This window comes from Solenopsis invicta, chromosome 3 (assembly GCF_016802725.1).
Source record: "Solenopsis invicta isolate M01_SB chromosome 3, UNIL_Sinv_3.0, whole genome shotgun sequence".
In the NCBI taxonomy this organism is placed as follows: domain Eukaryota; kingdom Metazoa; phylum Arthropoda; class Insecta; order Hymenoptera; family Formicidae; genus Solenopsis; species Solenopsis invicta.
Window position 1 is genome coordinate 1,785,533 of NC_052666.1, and position 16,968 is coordinate 1,802,500.

The 16,968-nt window shown below is 27.2% G+C and overlaps 1 long non-coding RNA gene across 1 annotated transcript; it reads left to right on the forward strand.

Annotated features, from left to right (window-relative positions):
• The first annotated feature begins 1,950 nt into the window (after positions 1-1,950).
• LOC113005088 lies at positions 1,951-13,587 on the forward strand. The gene is made up of 3 exons (XR_003269360.2): positions 1,951-2,105; positions 10,357-10,568; positions 13,189-13,587. It is a non-coding gene; the product is annotated as an uncharacterized LOC113005088 (long non-coding RNA).
• Positions 13,588-16,968: the final 3,381 nt, after the last annotated feature.

Genomic DNA, 16,968 nt, shown 5'->3' on the forward strand with positions numbered 1-16,968 from the left:
ATTGGTCGAAAGGCGTTTCTGTATTTAGTTCGCTATTACTGAATAGGCTTAATTGGATGGCGCGAGAAAAAGGAAATATTTTCTTTACCAAACGTAACAACTAAATTAAGTACAACTATTGGACATTTTAATTTTTCAATTTTTTATTATTTAATAATAAATTAGACTTAACTAGCAGTCGAGAGACGCTACGTTGAATGTTACAACTATTTAGGATAATATTATATTATCTTAAATTATTAAATAATTATCATTATTTCTGTCATTCAGCGTGGCGTCTCCCGACTGCTAGTTAAGTCTAATTTGTTATTAAAAAATAAAAATTAAAAAAATTTTAAATGCCAAGTATTTGTATTTTATTATGTTTATATTTATTTAATTCAATAATTAGTTTAATTTTTATTTCAAATTTTTTAAAGCAATTTTTTATAGTTTTTATTTTTGTTTCTTTAAATTTGTTTAAGTTATGTTTATAATATGTTTAAGTTCTGTTTTTTAAGTATTGTTTTTTAAATTTTTAGCTATTATTATTTCTTCTTATTTTAATTTGTTTAAGTTTTTAATTTTTATTCTTGAATTTTTTTTATTTTTATTATTATTAATAATGTGTTAGCCCCTTTAACTGCAGCATCTTTCCGTGACTGCGCACCTGAATTCGCTCTGAAGCTTGTTGACGCTTGCGGGGACTGCGAGACGCTGGTTAAACGCGTACGATATCTAGAATTAATTTTTTATTCTTTAATAATTAATATCGGTTGCAATTTACAAGAGATTTCAATTCCAGCCATGCGATGCGGTAGTATCCCGTATGTAAAATTATCGTATTGCGAAAAAGTTACAATTTTAATGTTGCTTCCGTGAGTTTTTTATTTTTACATGTTCTGAAATATTTAAATACTTTAAGCAATATTAATTTTTACGTTATGTTACTTCCGCGTGTTCAGTATGGTGGTGGCACGTGCTAACTATAAATTTTTGGTTAAAGATTTATTATTTCATTATTATTTCTATATGTTTTTATTTTCCTTATTCTGGAATATTATAATATTTTTAATAGTTCTAATTTTTACGTTATTTTGATCCGGCATGCACCGTGCGGTAGCAGAGGGCACGCACAACAAAATTGCAAGTCAAAATCTATAATTTAATTGCTGCCACTATTTTTAATAGTACTGAAAAGATACGAGGAATCGTAGCGTATGAGTTTGTCGGCTCTAGCAGAAGTAGCGGGGTGCGGGGATAAGACGTGCGTTACTTAGAATTTATTCCTCGCACTTCAAACGTTCATATAAAATATAATTTTAGCAGAATTTTTAATTTGATACCCATGACGCGGTAATGGCCTGCACGTAAAATCACTACACTTTTAAAAAGTTGAAGGTTTAATATTGCTACTAAGTAGAATTTATTTTTATCTGTTTTGAATCTTTAAATATTTTTAGCGACTTCAATTTTCAAGCTATCTTAATTCTACGCGCACATGCGATTGTAGTATGTGCACGCAAAATGTTTCTGATAAAAAAGTTTTCAATTTATTATTAATTCTATAAGTTGAAAAATTAATTTATTTTAATATCTTCTAGGATTTTTAACGGCTTCAATTTTAACGCTATCTTGATTCTGCGAGCATAGTGCGATAGCGGAGTGCACGCATAATAAGTTTTTAGGTCAAAATTCATAATTTTATTATTGCTATTATATGTAAAAAAATTAGTTTTATATGTACCAGAAATATAGAAGGAATCAGTGCGCGTGAGTTTCTGGCGCTCACGGAAGCCGCGAGGTGTGGGGAAGGCGCGTGTGAGTTCGCGCGAAAGCGCCGACCCGCTGCGCTAGTTACCGCGCGCGCCGATAGGTGGCCGCGGTCGTGAATAGTTACTCCCGTTTAAAATTCAGCTAGTAGGGCATAAGAACCACGACGCAAGGGCTACCGTTACCCTTAGGGGCGTGAATTTTTCTGGCAATTATCTTTTGTTTTTCCGAGTTTTGTGAATTTCTTAATCTTGTTATATTTACTTTGTAGTCGAAAATTTTATCTGCGTAATAATCTAAGATAGATGTTTGATCATGTTTGACAATTGACGATTGCAAGACTCGTGAGAAACGTAAAAATTTTAATATTTCTTTACGGTAACAAGTTGTTGAAAATTTCACATAATTATTTTAATGGTGTAACAGTCATTTTCAGAGAGAAAAGATTGTATCTTAGTTCAATTTGTAGATATTCAGCAGAATCGTTTATGCAATTAAATATGTATCTCTTATTATTTCTTTCTGTGTATGCAATAGAATCTATCATTACGAGTTCTCTACATGTAATATGTATTTGATATATGTTTCGTGAGTTTTAAAGAAGACTCGCAATAATTGCAATTCAATAGTACTAGATGCTCCTATTTTCTGTTCTTATTTACAAAATGTCTTATTCGCGAAACAATTTTAGATGTAGCATATGGTCACTCGTTTTGTATTGTCGAATCAATCGTGTGCTGCTTTAAACTAGACTATCGATTATTTGCATAGTATAAATTTTAACTTGATGTATGTATTAAAGAATAGAAATAACCATTTTCTTAATTTAATTTTAATTTTCGTGAACCACAAATTTTTTACGCATGGAAAATCTTTATATTAATATTGTGTGATTTATTTACAATTTATTGCAAATTCAATTCTAAACTATTGCGATAAAATTATTAATTTGTTAAAAATTTATCAATAAAGTTACGAACAAATTTTTTGTTGGAAAGTTGTGTAAACACGATATAATCTAAGTAATTACAAAATATTCAACCGATAATTATTTTTCTTTTATGAGACACTGGTAAAATAATCACGCATGTGTTATTAACTCTCCGTACGATATATTTCTTTGTTCCTTAAATTTCACAAAATATAATAATTTGTCAAGTTTATAACACATAGTTAGTTCGCACATTGGAAATTGCGAGGTTTTAATGGAATCACGGATATTCAAAAGATTAGAATATTTGTCACATAAAAATCAGCTAAAAATAGTTAAAAATAGTTAATAGATTGCGCTCGTATTACACAACTAACGTCGTAGCACTATTAAGCTCTTGTATAGAATTCCTATATTAAACAAACTTTCACTCAAAATATCTCTGAAACTAAAGCTCTAATTACAAATCTTGTTAAAAATTTCTCATATAAAATCGATACAAGCCTTCGTAGTTTTTTTTATAAAGTATATACTGGGCTAATTCTAATAATCTCGTATAATTCATTTTTGACCAGTTAACTTTTGAATAAATATTTTTTTTTTATTGTACACACTTTAGAAGATAGGACTTTTTGTAGTCTCTTTTGTTATGATATACTTGGTTTATTGTATTGATCCTACATTCACTTTTGACTTATCTTTTGATTAAATAAGTTTTATATTTTTATTGTATATACTTTTGATAATCGAAGTCTGTTTTTAAAATTTGCTTTTTTTGTGCAAGATTTTATTTATTCTTTTGAGCAAATTTGTATTGGGAATATATAAAATATATTGATAGTATAACATTAATAATTTAATTAAAATAATAAATATCTTTAACAACAAAAAAACGTTATTAAGTGTCGTGAACAATATTAAAATATAAATCATATTTAGTGGAAACATTACAGTTTTCGAAAAATGTTATATAAAAATAATTTTTTAAACTTCAAATTATATAAATATCATTTCGGTGTAATTATTAATATTTTCGATGAATTAACGGAGTCAATTTTTAATGATTTGCTTTTATAAAGAATTGAATTTCGAAATCGAGATTCCTGCAATAGGAAAATTAAAGAGAGAGTTATAATTTTAGGTAAATTATTTTCCGTTTATATACTTTAACTTATTTATTTTATTCATATGTAACTTTATAAGAATAACAACCTATTAAGAATAGAAGGAAAATAAGCAAAGAAACACATGTAGATTATATCAATATTTTATTTATTACAAATAAAAATAAATGTGTTGAAAGTGTATAATTATAAACGCTAAGTATCAATAATTACAATCATCAGCTTTTTATCATTATGTCAATTATATTTGACTAATTGTAATTAAATTCAATGTTAAATATAATTTTTCTGATTTTACTACCCTTCAAACAGAATTAATTTATTCAACTTTTGACGTTTGGAATTATTCTCAGTGATTCTACTGCCGATATAATATAGTGGAGTCTTTCATATCCAAATAAAGACAATTTTTCGGATAAGGGAGAATTTTCGGATAATAAAATAAACACATTTTTATATTAAGTTTTATTTATTCAAATAGAAACTTAAATTTGTAACAAAGAGGACTTCCTATACATATTTAAAAAAAATTAGTCTTTAAGTAAAGAAAACAAAATAAACATTTGTTTATAAATTTATGGATCCCATATCTTTTTGGCTCAGTCACATAAATGTTTCAACGTAAGTAAGAAGTGCAGAATTACATTCTTTTTGTACCTCAAACCAACGAAGTCCTATTTCGCGTGCCTCGAATGCTTCGGCACGTCGTCTTCAGTATTGCTTCTATTTGTTATTTCTATTAAATTTAACTTTATGTTGATGATATCATCGTTACTGGAATCATTATTCTTCTCGCGTTGAAACCACTCTATGATATCATTGATGGGATAGTCATCACATCCTGGTATTTTATGTAATGTAGCGATAACTTCGTCTTTTTTATTTGTTGCTTCTTGTTTGTGCTTTCAATTTTATTTAAAGTTTTCTTTTACAAAAGTTTTCTTCATGCTTTTTTAAAAGTTATGTCTTTAATGTGGGACCAAGTATCCGCCATGTAAAAACATTCTTTTAAATTTATTTTTTTATAAAGCTTCATTATTTCTTCTTTGTTATTACATTTAAATAAAAAAAATTTTTAACCTACTTTTTTCTGTAGATTTGTTTAAAACACTCAATAACTTCTTGATCTAGTGGTTGTATGAGTGAAGTTATATTAGGTGACGAAAACATAACTTATAAATTCGTCTTTCTTGTTAAAAATTCCACAATGCGATTTAGCATTGTCTAATAACAGAAGAGTTTTTTGTCTGTGACCATTTTTTAATTGGCGTTCTTTAACGGCTGGTATGAAAATTTCCTCAAATCATTCACAAAAAATTTGACTATTCATTCTAGCATTTTCTAGCACTTCTATCAACATGTTTTGAACAGCGTGGATTTTTACTTTTTTCGATAATTAGAATCTGTAGCTGAAGATATCCGGTAACATTTGTACACAACAGAGCAGTAATACGGCCTTTGCTAATTTTGCGACCAAGAGCGGATGTTTCGCGACGAGAGACCAATGTTTTCTGAGATATTTTCCAAAATAAACCCGTTTTGTCAACATTGTATACATTTATTAATGAATACCCTTCATCATTTAAAAATGTTTTAAATTTTGCTGTAAAGGCTTCTGCAGCAGTAGTGTCTGCTGATAATTTTTTTCTACAAATATCCAGTTGTCGAATACCATGCCTTTTTTTGAATTTTGCTAGCCAACTATTACTAGCTTTAAAATTTGAATCATCCTTCGATCTCTCGTTGAACTCTACAGTTTTCTCACGTATCGTAGGTCTACTTATTGGTATGTCTCTGTCCCTTTTTTTGCCGAAACCATTGAAATACAACATTATCCACAGTTTCATTTTTAGGATTTATTAAGCTTTTTCTACGAATAGCATCTGAGGAATTTGCATGTGGAATATAACTTTTAATTTCACACTTTCTATTTTTATGTCCGTAATAGTAGATCTATCTATACTATGGATTTGTGTCAATTCTGCTGCACTTTCACCACGTTCGAAAGTTTTAATTATTTCATATTTTGTTTGAATATTTAAAACTACACTTTTTTGTTTAGTTCCCGTCGTATAGTGTACGCTGTTAGCTTTGTACTAAATTGTTCTGGATATAATTAGTCAAAGAGAAGTCACGTAGAAGAGTATGTAGGTATACTTCCACAGCTTGTGAACATTATCACAGAACGCTGTTTGGATAATGGAACATTCGGATAGTAGAACGTTCGGTTATTAGACTATTTGGATAATAGATCGGATATGGAAGGTTCTACTGTACAATCTTATCGTTATATATTTATTAGCCGTTATATACTTATTTTGCTTTTATTATGGTATTTTTAATATTTTGATATTTAAAATTTTTTCAAACTTTTATAATATTATTTTAGCTACAATTTTTATTTTTTATTGTTACAATATTAAATATTTAAAACTCATTATTGACTGCTGTAATTAAATTTTATTTATCATTTATAATAGATGCTTAATAATATTTTACAACTCTATAACTTTATACACACATACACATATGAATCATACATTATATATTATGTATTATTTATATATCATAATTATCTAATTTGTTAATTTGTGACATAGCAAAAGAAATAAATCAAAATCAATTTATATCAATTTTTGTATAAAAGTAATGCTGTCATACAGAAAATTATTTCTTTGAATAAAAAATATACTATCAGTTACAACCTTTTGAATTACAGCAAAATGATTTCCGTTACATTTACATTTTTTATTTATAGATTACAATTATTGACTTTAATAAAAAAAGAGATTGATCCTAAACGATACTGATTGTCATTTATATATTTAATTATATGAGAATGTGCTTTTAAATCTCTTTGATAATTTGTTGAGACATATAATTTTTAGTCTTTTAATAAACGAGAATACTAAAAAACTAAATTTTTGGACATTTGAAAATAATTTCTTAGTTTATCAATAAGATTGTCTGATATTGATTGCTCATTTTGGTTGCTTATCAGAAATTTTCTCAATAATTTTATCTAAAAAAACATTTAATATTGTTTTGTTTTAATAACTTTATTATAAATATAATAGTGCATTTTCTTTAACAAATAGAAATCAAAATGTGATCATTTTATTTTATAATTCTGTAATGTACAATAATATAAATATTCTTCTTTTGTAACGTTTTATATATATATATATATATATATATATATATATATATATATAATATATGTAGAGTCTATTCGTCTCTTCTTCCTTCTCACTATACATGTGACGTTAATTTTTTAAATTGTGTTTTTGCGTAGGATATCTGTGATCCATAGGACATTTTTACTCACATATTTAAATTTCTAATACAAAAAATATTGTTAAAAAATATTTTACAACATTAGATAACTATGTATTTTTTGTCAATTAATAATACTTATACATAATTAAAAAATTAAACAAAATTAATTATAAATCAATTGTAGTCTTTGTAGTATTTATTTTAGGTTAAACTAGTCAACTCTTTTCTAATCTCGTTTGTTGACATTAATTACGACATAAATTTATTTTTTATATTACATTATATTTTTGCAAAATTATTAATTGCGCGCGTTGGGGTTGTATTATAGATATAGAGAAAAGTTTTTGTTAATTCTGTTTAAATTTGCATGGCAAAATAATTATGATTGAAAGATTCATTTTTATATATAGTTACTGCTGCTAAAACGTTAGTAATAATAATTGTTTATATTGATCTATATATGAAAGGAATATATATTATATGCTCCAAAAATACTTACTGGAACTATAATTTTTAGGAACATCTATTCACTTTGGTATAAACCTACAACTAAATATAATAATAATTATTAGTATTTTTTGAATTTAATATGTCAAACAAATCGTTAATTATTTGTATAAATTTGATTGTTGTTGCTGCAACAGCTTGTAATAAAAAAGTTACTTAAGTAAAAAAACTTTATATGATAACCATTTCATACAATACGTTGAATCATTTTACTTGAAAAATATTACAATTAACTACAATTAACTAATGATCTTAGCGCCCATAAATTATAAATAATTACATGGATATATGCTTGGATTTGGAATAGATAATTATTGAGACATCAATAAGACTATTTATTTAAATGACAAAACGTAATAAATATAGTAGATAAAGAACACACTTTTTAACACGAAATTTTATTTTAATTTTTAATTTAAAATATTGTTTACTGTCACATAATAGATATGCAATAAAGTAGGGAGATAATTAATTAAAAAACGAAAGTATACAGCAGAAATAAATATCATTAATTGAAATATTATAAAATTCTTATAATCGTAATAATATCCTAATACCGATTTTCATTATTTTACAACTAGTATAAATATATCTGTAGAACTACGTTTAAAGCAAAAATTGAGTGTGCATTAATTATTAATTGTCTAATTTATAGAGCATACTTTAAAAAAAAAAATATAATTATTAAAAATAATTTATTAATTTTATTTATTAGAAAAAAAATGCGAACATTGTTAAAAATGAAAAAGGATAAAAGGTCTTTTTAAGAAAATTTTTCATCTAGAAAAGGCTGAACGAAATAATACGCCCTCTCTTTTTGTAATTACATATCAGTTTCAAAATTTTATTTTATCTTGCAAGAACCTCTGCAAGATTTAATCTGGAAAGTGTAGTCGTATCTATAAGAAACTGATATTTTATTCAGCAAGACTAAAAGCACGAGATACCGCAAAATGTAATGTCGTGTCGCGTTATGTGACCGATAAAATCTCCCAAAATGCGCCATGATACATGTATCTACGTTGCATTAATGTATCGCAAAAAAGTTGTGATTTTAATGTTGCTTCGATGAGTTTTATATTTTTATATGTCCTGAATCTTTAATATTTTTTAGTAGCTCCAAATTTTAAGTTATAGTGATTCTACTTCTACAGTGCTGTAGTAATACGTGCCCACTATAGATCTCCATAAAAAGATGCATTATTTTATTATTAATTCTAGATGTTTTAATTTTTCTTAATTTGGTAATTATTTTTAATGACTCTAATTTTTAAGTTATGTGAATTCTGAGTGTAGGGTATGATAGAGGTGCACGCAAAGTATTTACGAAAAAAATTGTTAATTTATTGTTAATTCTACATGCTGGAAAATAAATTTTATGTGTTCTTGAAATATAAAAGAAAACGGCGCACGAGAGCTGTGTGATACGCGCGCGCGCGGAAGTTTTGCGAGAATTTATTCCTGAAACTTTAAATATTTTTACAGCCTCCAATTTTCGAGTTATCGTAACGCAATGTTGATTAGATGGTGGTATCCCGTGATCGCTATGGATATCTGGTCCAAGATTTGCTCTTCTATTTTTATTTTGGTTTATTTTAATTTTATTTGTTTCGAAATCTTTTACAATTTTTAATAGCTACAATTTTTGAGATATTGAGTTACGGCGTGATAGCGGTGCGCGGGACCAACAAGTTTCCGGCTTCAGATTCGAAATTTTGCAATTGTTACTGTGTGACAGTTATTTATTTTTGTTTCTGTGATTTATATTAAATGAATCTGCGCGCAAGCGTTTCACGGTGCTAGCGGGAATCGCGAGGCGCGGGAAAGGTGCGTGCGAGCAACGATGAGAACGAATTCCTCAGATTCCGCATATTATATCTGGTTTAATATAAATTATATTTTATTGGTGATCTCAGTTTGACGTGTACGGCGCGATAGCGGACAGTACACGCAATCATCATGCGATCTTAAATTGTTAAATTATTATTATTTTTTGTTTTTAATCATAGTGGGAAAAGTTATAGAAAATTATGAGTAACTGCTACATATTCTGGTTTAGAAAATATTGACTATGTTAAATTCGTTTTTAGATTTTAATTTCTCTTTATAATTCATCTCGATTCTGTTCAAAATTATTTTAACGGATAGTGCAGAAAAAAAAGAAATTTTTTGAGCGCCAGACGTAACAACTAATACATATCTTTTATTTATACTATTCAAATTAACTGAAGAATTTTCAGATCATTGAATACTAATAACGATAATTATTAACTTAATTTAAAAATTACTTGGAAAATCCTTAGTGATTTATGAGTCACAACTTTAACGCAATAGATTCTATATTAATCTTATAAATATTTTTTATTCATTATCGAAAACAATAAATTTTATTTAAAAGCTGCAAGTTTTAACATCTTAATTTTTATATTACAACAAAACGTTTCTAACGCATAACATAGTTAAAATACAGTAGCTGTTTCATGTAACTTTAACTGTATATTTCTAAAAATTGTGACATGATAGAGCATTTGATAAATGGAGTCGTGTATTTGCATTATTTGTATTTATTTCTGTTTTTGTGTGCTTAAATTACTACATTTTTCGTATGCTTGTTCTATTCGAGCGATGTCCTTACGGACAGAATCTTTTTACGCACTCTTTTCGAGAGATTTCCTTGTGGATAATTAAAATCTTTTACGCACTGTTTCCGAGCGATATCCTTACGGATAAGATACGTACGAAATTTTAATATTTTAATTTTAGGCAATTTCAATCTGCCTACGAGGGATCAGCAATATCATCAACATCCACTGCATATAATGTTAAAGAATTCTGGTCTATTTTAGAACTACTTGCATATAATTTATCCGGCGACATAAGAGATAAAATTCTTTTCTTTATCATCGTGTTTATGCAAGTTTCGTTTCTTGCTTTTAATGCCGACTTAATAACGCAAATGGTGGTTGCCGACAAAGGTTTGTTACTTTTATTCGTTTTTAAATCAGTTAAAAGAGAAAACATTCTCTCCGTATCGGTATTTGAATTCGGAAGACATCGAATAGCATTCAGAACAATTTTTAAGTTGGGTTACTTAGCTCTATTATTGGAGCCCTGAGCCATTGCAAAACTTTTCCACATTTTGTTAAATGTTTTTTTTTAAAAAGAGTTTGTTTTTCCTCATTCGTTTAGTTTAATGGCAATGCAGTCTATTTTTTCTTTAAACCATTTTCATCAAAACCACCGATAGTTTTAGCTATGAAAGAAACATCATTAAACGCTGCTTCTTTATCTGTATTAAATAAAGTTTCATATAGTCAGAAAACATTTAACTTTGAACAAAAATATATTGTCTACTGGTAATTTTTTACGAATTATTCTGCAGCAGTCATATAAAACGACAAACAGTTCTCTTGAATTGTTGGAACATTGCCTTCGTGACCTTGCATCATTATTTCGTTAAGGTGCTTATCGCAATCGGGTCTAAAAGTAATTTTATGAAAAACTTTGATTTTTTTTCAGAGAATACTACGTTTATAATGGTCTCTGTGAAAGATTTTATAAGCTCATCTTTCAAAAAATGTTTTCAAATTTTGAAAAGAAATTGGATTGATTTTAAATGCAATACATGTATCCGCGTTTCTACTACTTGAAAGAATGAATTAAATGCATTAAAAATATTTAAGATATATTTTAAAAATAGAATATACGCTTTTACATTAATTTTGCGCATTATAATTAATCATTCTTTTTTAGACTTACTCGTTTCACTGGGAACTTGTTCGATTAGGAAAAGTTCAATTGTATGCTAAGATTCCAGAAGTCAATCTACGCATTGATTAATGGGACACCAGCATGTTTCATATAATTTTTTAAATTTTAGGTACCTATTTTCAAAACTAAATCAAAGTTCACGGTAAATAGCCGAATATTTTGGACTGCTGTTAACAATTTAGCAATTCTTTTTAGAAAATTATCGCAAAAATCGGATATTTCATTACATGTAGCACAAGCTGCTAATGCGGCGAAATGGCAAGGACACAAAGATGTTAATAAATTTGGACATAATTCTTCCATTTCCTTTTTAATGATTTCTGTTTCTCAGTCATGACAAACGCATTGTCGTATGACAGGGCAACAATATTTAGAAATGATATCTTTAATTGCCACATTTTACATTCAAATGCGTTAATCAACTTTTCCGCACTGGAATCATTGGCATATATATCAATCAATTTCACTAATTACATGCGAATATCTAATATCTTTAAATCTACAAATCTTACCAGAAAAGTTATACATTTATTATTTGTAATGTCAGACGTTTAATCTATTTACATGGAAAAATCTATCATTCTGAATGTTGTTCATGATACGTTCTTTCATCACTGGGTATATTGCATTTGTAAGAATATTTTTATACTTTGTACGACCCATTGTCCTTTCTTTCAACACATTTGGATCATCTGATAAATTTTGAAAAAAATGCTAGTGTTTTGCATTAGGAAAGGGAATATTTAGAGAGGCAATTAATGTCGCATATCTCATTTTTGCTTCTTCTACGTCTTTCAAATGACAATTTATTAGTTGATATATACGATTCTTTATTAGATTCGTATTTTTTGAAATTATGTCTGTTTAATATTACAAATTCTTCTAAGAGAATTTTACACTCTTACTTATATATGACACGATGAATTATTGGTTTGACACTAATTTTTTTCTGTGATTATACTTGTGTTTATATATTTTTTCAATCTACGTTTTCCAAAGTCACAGGAATTATAAAACAAAATGCTATTTGTCGAATAAGTTGACTATTTTTATGCAATGTTTGAATTAAAACATCTCGTGATTGAAAAAATTGTTAAATTTATTAAAATACTTTAAAGAATATTTTTACAAGAGCAAATACAATTCAATAATATTATTATTTAATTGTGTTAAATTACTTCCACAGATTTTGATTTATGTTTAGTTGTGGTTAAAATAAAATAATTTTTTTAAAACTTTACATTGATCAAAAATTCTAATCACGTATTTTTATAAAACGAGTCATCATGCTTTACATAATCCTAGAATTTTTTGTTTTTTTACCTAAAAAAATTCTTGAAATTTTGTTAAAAATGCAAACCTTTTTGCACTATTCGATATATAAGTTGCAATTCCTCTCATTAAATGTTCACAAAAATTTGGTAATTTTTTGCACGTTTTATTGGCTATTATCGCGGAAAAATACAATTTAGTAAATACAATTTAGTAAAATTGCACTCGGTGATTCTATTTGCAAATGCGAAAAAACGAATTATTGCATCTTATCATCACTGATGCATTATCGCTTACTATTCCAACATTTGTTATGGGGATATATTTATTATTTAAAATTTCTTTAAATTTTTCAAAAAGTTAACTCGTTGAACAGTTTGTAGCGTCTAATGAAGGTAATTCTAACAATTGAATTTTCACAATTTTCTCTTATTTCGACCAAAATTGTACAAGAATACACCTAAACTTTGTATTACCAATATCTGTACTTTTATCTACTAAAATTAAGGAACTATAATTTTTTAAAAATATTTTACGGTCTTTCTGTTTCAGGTTTTGCTATTACATTTTTAACAATAGAAATGCACTTACAAGGAGAGGCCGCGAGATAAGAGTCACCGACTTTAATAAAATTTTATGAGAGTGTAGTATTTATTTACACATTTACTGCAGTTTGTTGTGGATATTGAGCATTTTCGTGAAAATAATACTTTTTTTGTAAATTAAATTTTATATTTTTAAATTGTTATATACAAGGTTTAGACCATTTTTAATTATTTAACATAAAATATGTTATTAAAAGAAATTAATATATGCAATAATTTTATATATGCAGAATAATTAAAAGAATTGTATTATATGTAATTACATCGTAGTGTTAGGTGTATATTTTTAGTTGTATTGTGTTTAAAATATTAAAAAATATATTATTCTTAAATTATAATAAAAAAATACTTTATAATAAAAAATACTGCAAAATGAAAATTTATATATTTATTCAGCACATTTATACAAATTTTAAATAAAAAGTCAGCAACTTTTGATTTGCACATAATCCGATCTTTTAGAAGTGTTCGTCGAACATTTATATATAATCGGGTACCTATCCTGACATTTTACTCTCACAAGTAGCACTCGATTTTTATGTTAAACATTTATAAATATTTTCTGTTATTTATATTTTAAATATTAAATAAATATTTTATATTATATTTGTGATAAGTAAAATAGTAAATATATATAATATTTTATACTGATTCTATAAATATTTTCATGACATTAATAAATTTTTATGATTACTTTTCAATTTAAGATTACAAAAATATTTATAAAATATTTTTGTAAGTATTTATAGAAGTTGCAAATAATTATTATAAATATTTTGCAAATTTTTTGTGAATATTTTGTGTTATCTGAGCTATTTGTATATTGCTAAATTGATGAAATAAAAAAATTTTATATATCTTGTAATATGCTCTACTAACATTATATTTCATAAAGTTTCTATTTATTTATTATACATTTAGCGCGTGCCACATGACATTTGTTTAAATTTGTTACATATTATATACGTGAATTTGACAGCATCATAATCATATGCATGAGCGCATGGTATGGATTCGCATCCTGATTAATATCGCGTATTCTTAAATTCATCGGAAAAGAAAATGTCGCAACTGTATGTATGTACATATGTTTGTATGTGCATCAAGTGTCTGTCGAACAGTATTCCGGCAAGCGCGAGAACGATAGAGAGAGAGAGCGTCGATCGCTGGGTGCCGACCCGCGTCGCTTAGTACCGCGCGCGCCGGTAGGTGGCCGCGCTCGCGAGTAGTTTCTCCTGTTTAAGATTCCGCGACTAGGATATAAGAGTCGCGACGTTAGCTACTTTGTCGCCCTCTGTGGCCCATCTTTAACTGTGAAAAGCTGTTCTCTTCAACTTCGAGCTCTGTTGAGCTGTTTTCTTGTTTTATGGTGACATGTGTATTGTGTAGTCACGTATATACTATGAAATTGGTTAGTCCAATCTTAGTAGTACATTTGATTATATAAGTTTAATTTTAGAGGCTGATTTTTTGTCGTCTCTGGTTTTATGAATTTTTAACGAATGTATTCAGTGAACGAAGTCGATACCCATAAGCTTACATCTTTAACTGTGTACGTTTATAGTAGAGCATATGTTACATTTTTATATTTTCGTGTTATGTATGTATCTGTTAAAATAGTTTTTATACTTAAAGCACGAGTAATATAAATGAGAACATATAGTGTGTATATTTATTATTCAAAATATTCATATTTAAAATGAGATACATCTTGTTTGTTCCAATAATAATCCATGTTTTATCATCAAAATTATAATTATGACGATTTATCATGCTTTCGTAAACCATAACGTACTGTCAAAATGGAATTAATCATTTGTAATCTTAATTTATTATGATTTATCTTTCGTAATATTTAATTGGCTAAGTACATTGAACTTCGGCATTCGAGAATGGTAAAATTAAAAATTGTTAGAATTAAATTAGCAAAATTTTTAAGAGAGTTTTCTCCAGCATTTCTGGAATTCAGAATTTTATGCTAAAACTTTATCGTGTTATTAATATTCTGCTATTTAATATAATGTACCTTTTTAATGTTGCGTTTTAATACAAATAATTTAAAACTCATCTTCAATGAACTCTTGACAAAGAGATGTATTTTGCCTTTGATGTTGAGATGTTATTGTTTTTGATGTTTCAATACATTACCTGCGCTAAAGAATGAGATCTTTTCTAAAGTCCTCATATTATCAGGTACTGTTTTATTTGTAAATATAATTTATAGAGAAAACTCGTGCATCTCTCTTTAAACATTATTTTATCTTGTAAAATAATGTTATTGGATCTTAAGTGGTTCAGTTTGTTTTCACATTGATAGTCTAAAAGTGGATTGCCAAATAATTTGATATGTTGTTAATTACAGGATCAATTTTACATAAAAGCAATGTAATACGCTTTGCGATTGAATGTATTAGAAGAATAAAATTTACTTAATATTTTTAGGGGTTCAGCATTTTGAGTTTGAAAAGATTTATTTGTCACCTCATTAAGTATTGAATGTAAAAATAACAGGTATGCTAAATTGAATTTATTTTTATGTAATTCGTACAATAATTTAGCAATATAGATGTTATCATTGTTTTTCAGTTTTAAAATGAGTTTTAGCTTCCAAATAGTGATTAATTATTGTAGATAGAGATTTATCAATTGACAACTATCTTGTTTTTTACATTTACAATTTTTTTCGGTTCACAGTCGTGATTGTTTTATGTATCTTTCTGAAATGTTCTCACTTTATAGATGATTTAGAAAACCATGTATAAGTTTTTGAAATCATAAATTCAATATTCCTTGGTATTGTCTCAACTGAAGCACGTGATACAGCTAATTGAAGTGAATGACATACTCATTTAATTAAAACTAAATGGGAAACATCATGTTTCAATATTCAACATTCATGTTTTTGATATAATTCATAAATATAACGCCTGTCATTACAACATTAGCTTTGTTAGCAGCAATATTTATTAGATTACATAAGGGTAATTTGTACAGTGCCAAAGTTTTTTTTAAGTGTGTATGCTACTGATTATGCATCACATGTAAATAATTTTACTAAAAAAGTTGAAAAAATTTTACAGTAATATTAAGGGGGAACACCAGGGTGACGGCCGAAAAAAAAGGCTATTTTCGTGAATTTTTTTTTCATTATCTAATAGTTTGTTTAATTTATAAACTATATATGTTAAAAGTACATACTTATATTATGTTACAAAAAAAATTTCATAAAATAATATTCATATTTATAATAACTATGGTGATTGATGTGCACCTCGTCTGAAAAAACATGGGTGCACGGGCGCTCGTGCTGCATCTGAACGGGAGCTCTGAAATAAATTTTTTAAATTTTGATTTAAAGTATATGAATGTAGTTTTAGTTGCACGTACGGATTTTTTGATAAAATAATTTTTGACAAAATGGCACTGTTTAAAAAAAAAGTTTTCGATTTTTCGACAAAAATTCGTTACTTCTTTAATTGTTTTTCAAAAACTAATAATCCGATTGAAAAATCCGTACGTGCAACTGAAGACAATTTTGTTGTAAACATTCTGTCCAAATTTCAAGTTATTCGGATAAAAATTGGCCGAGATATGAGAGCGCCCAGTTACGAAAACGTGGTTTCGAGAAAAACGCGTTTAAAGTTTTACAACTAATTGGTTCATATAAAACGATAAAATTTTGTAACGAACCAAAGTGCGTCCAATCCGGATGCATATGAAGTGCCTT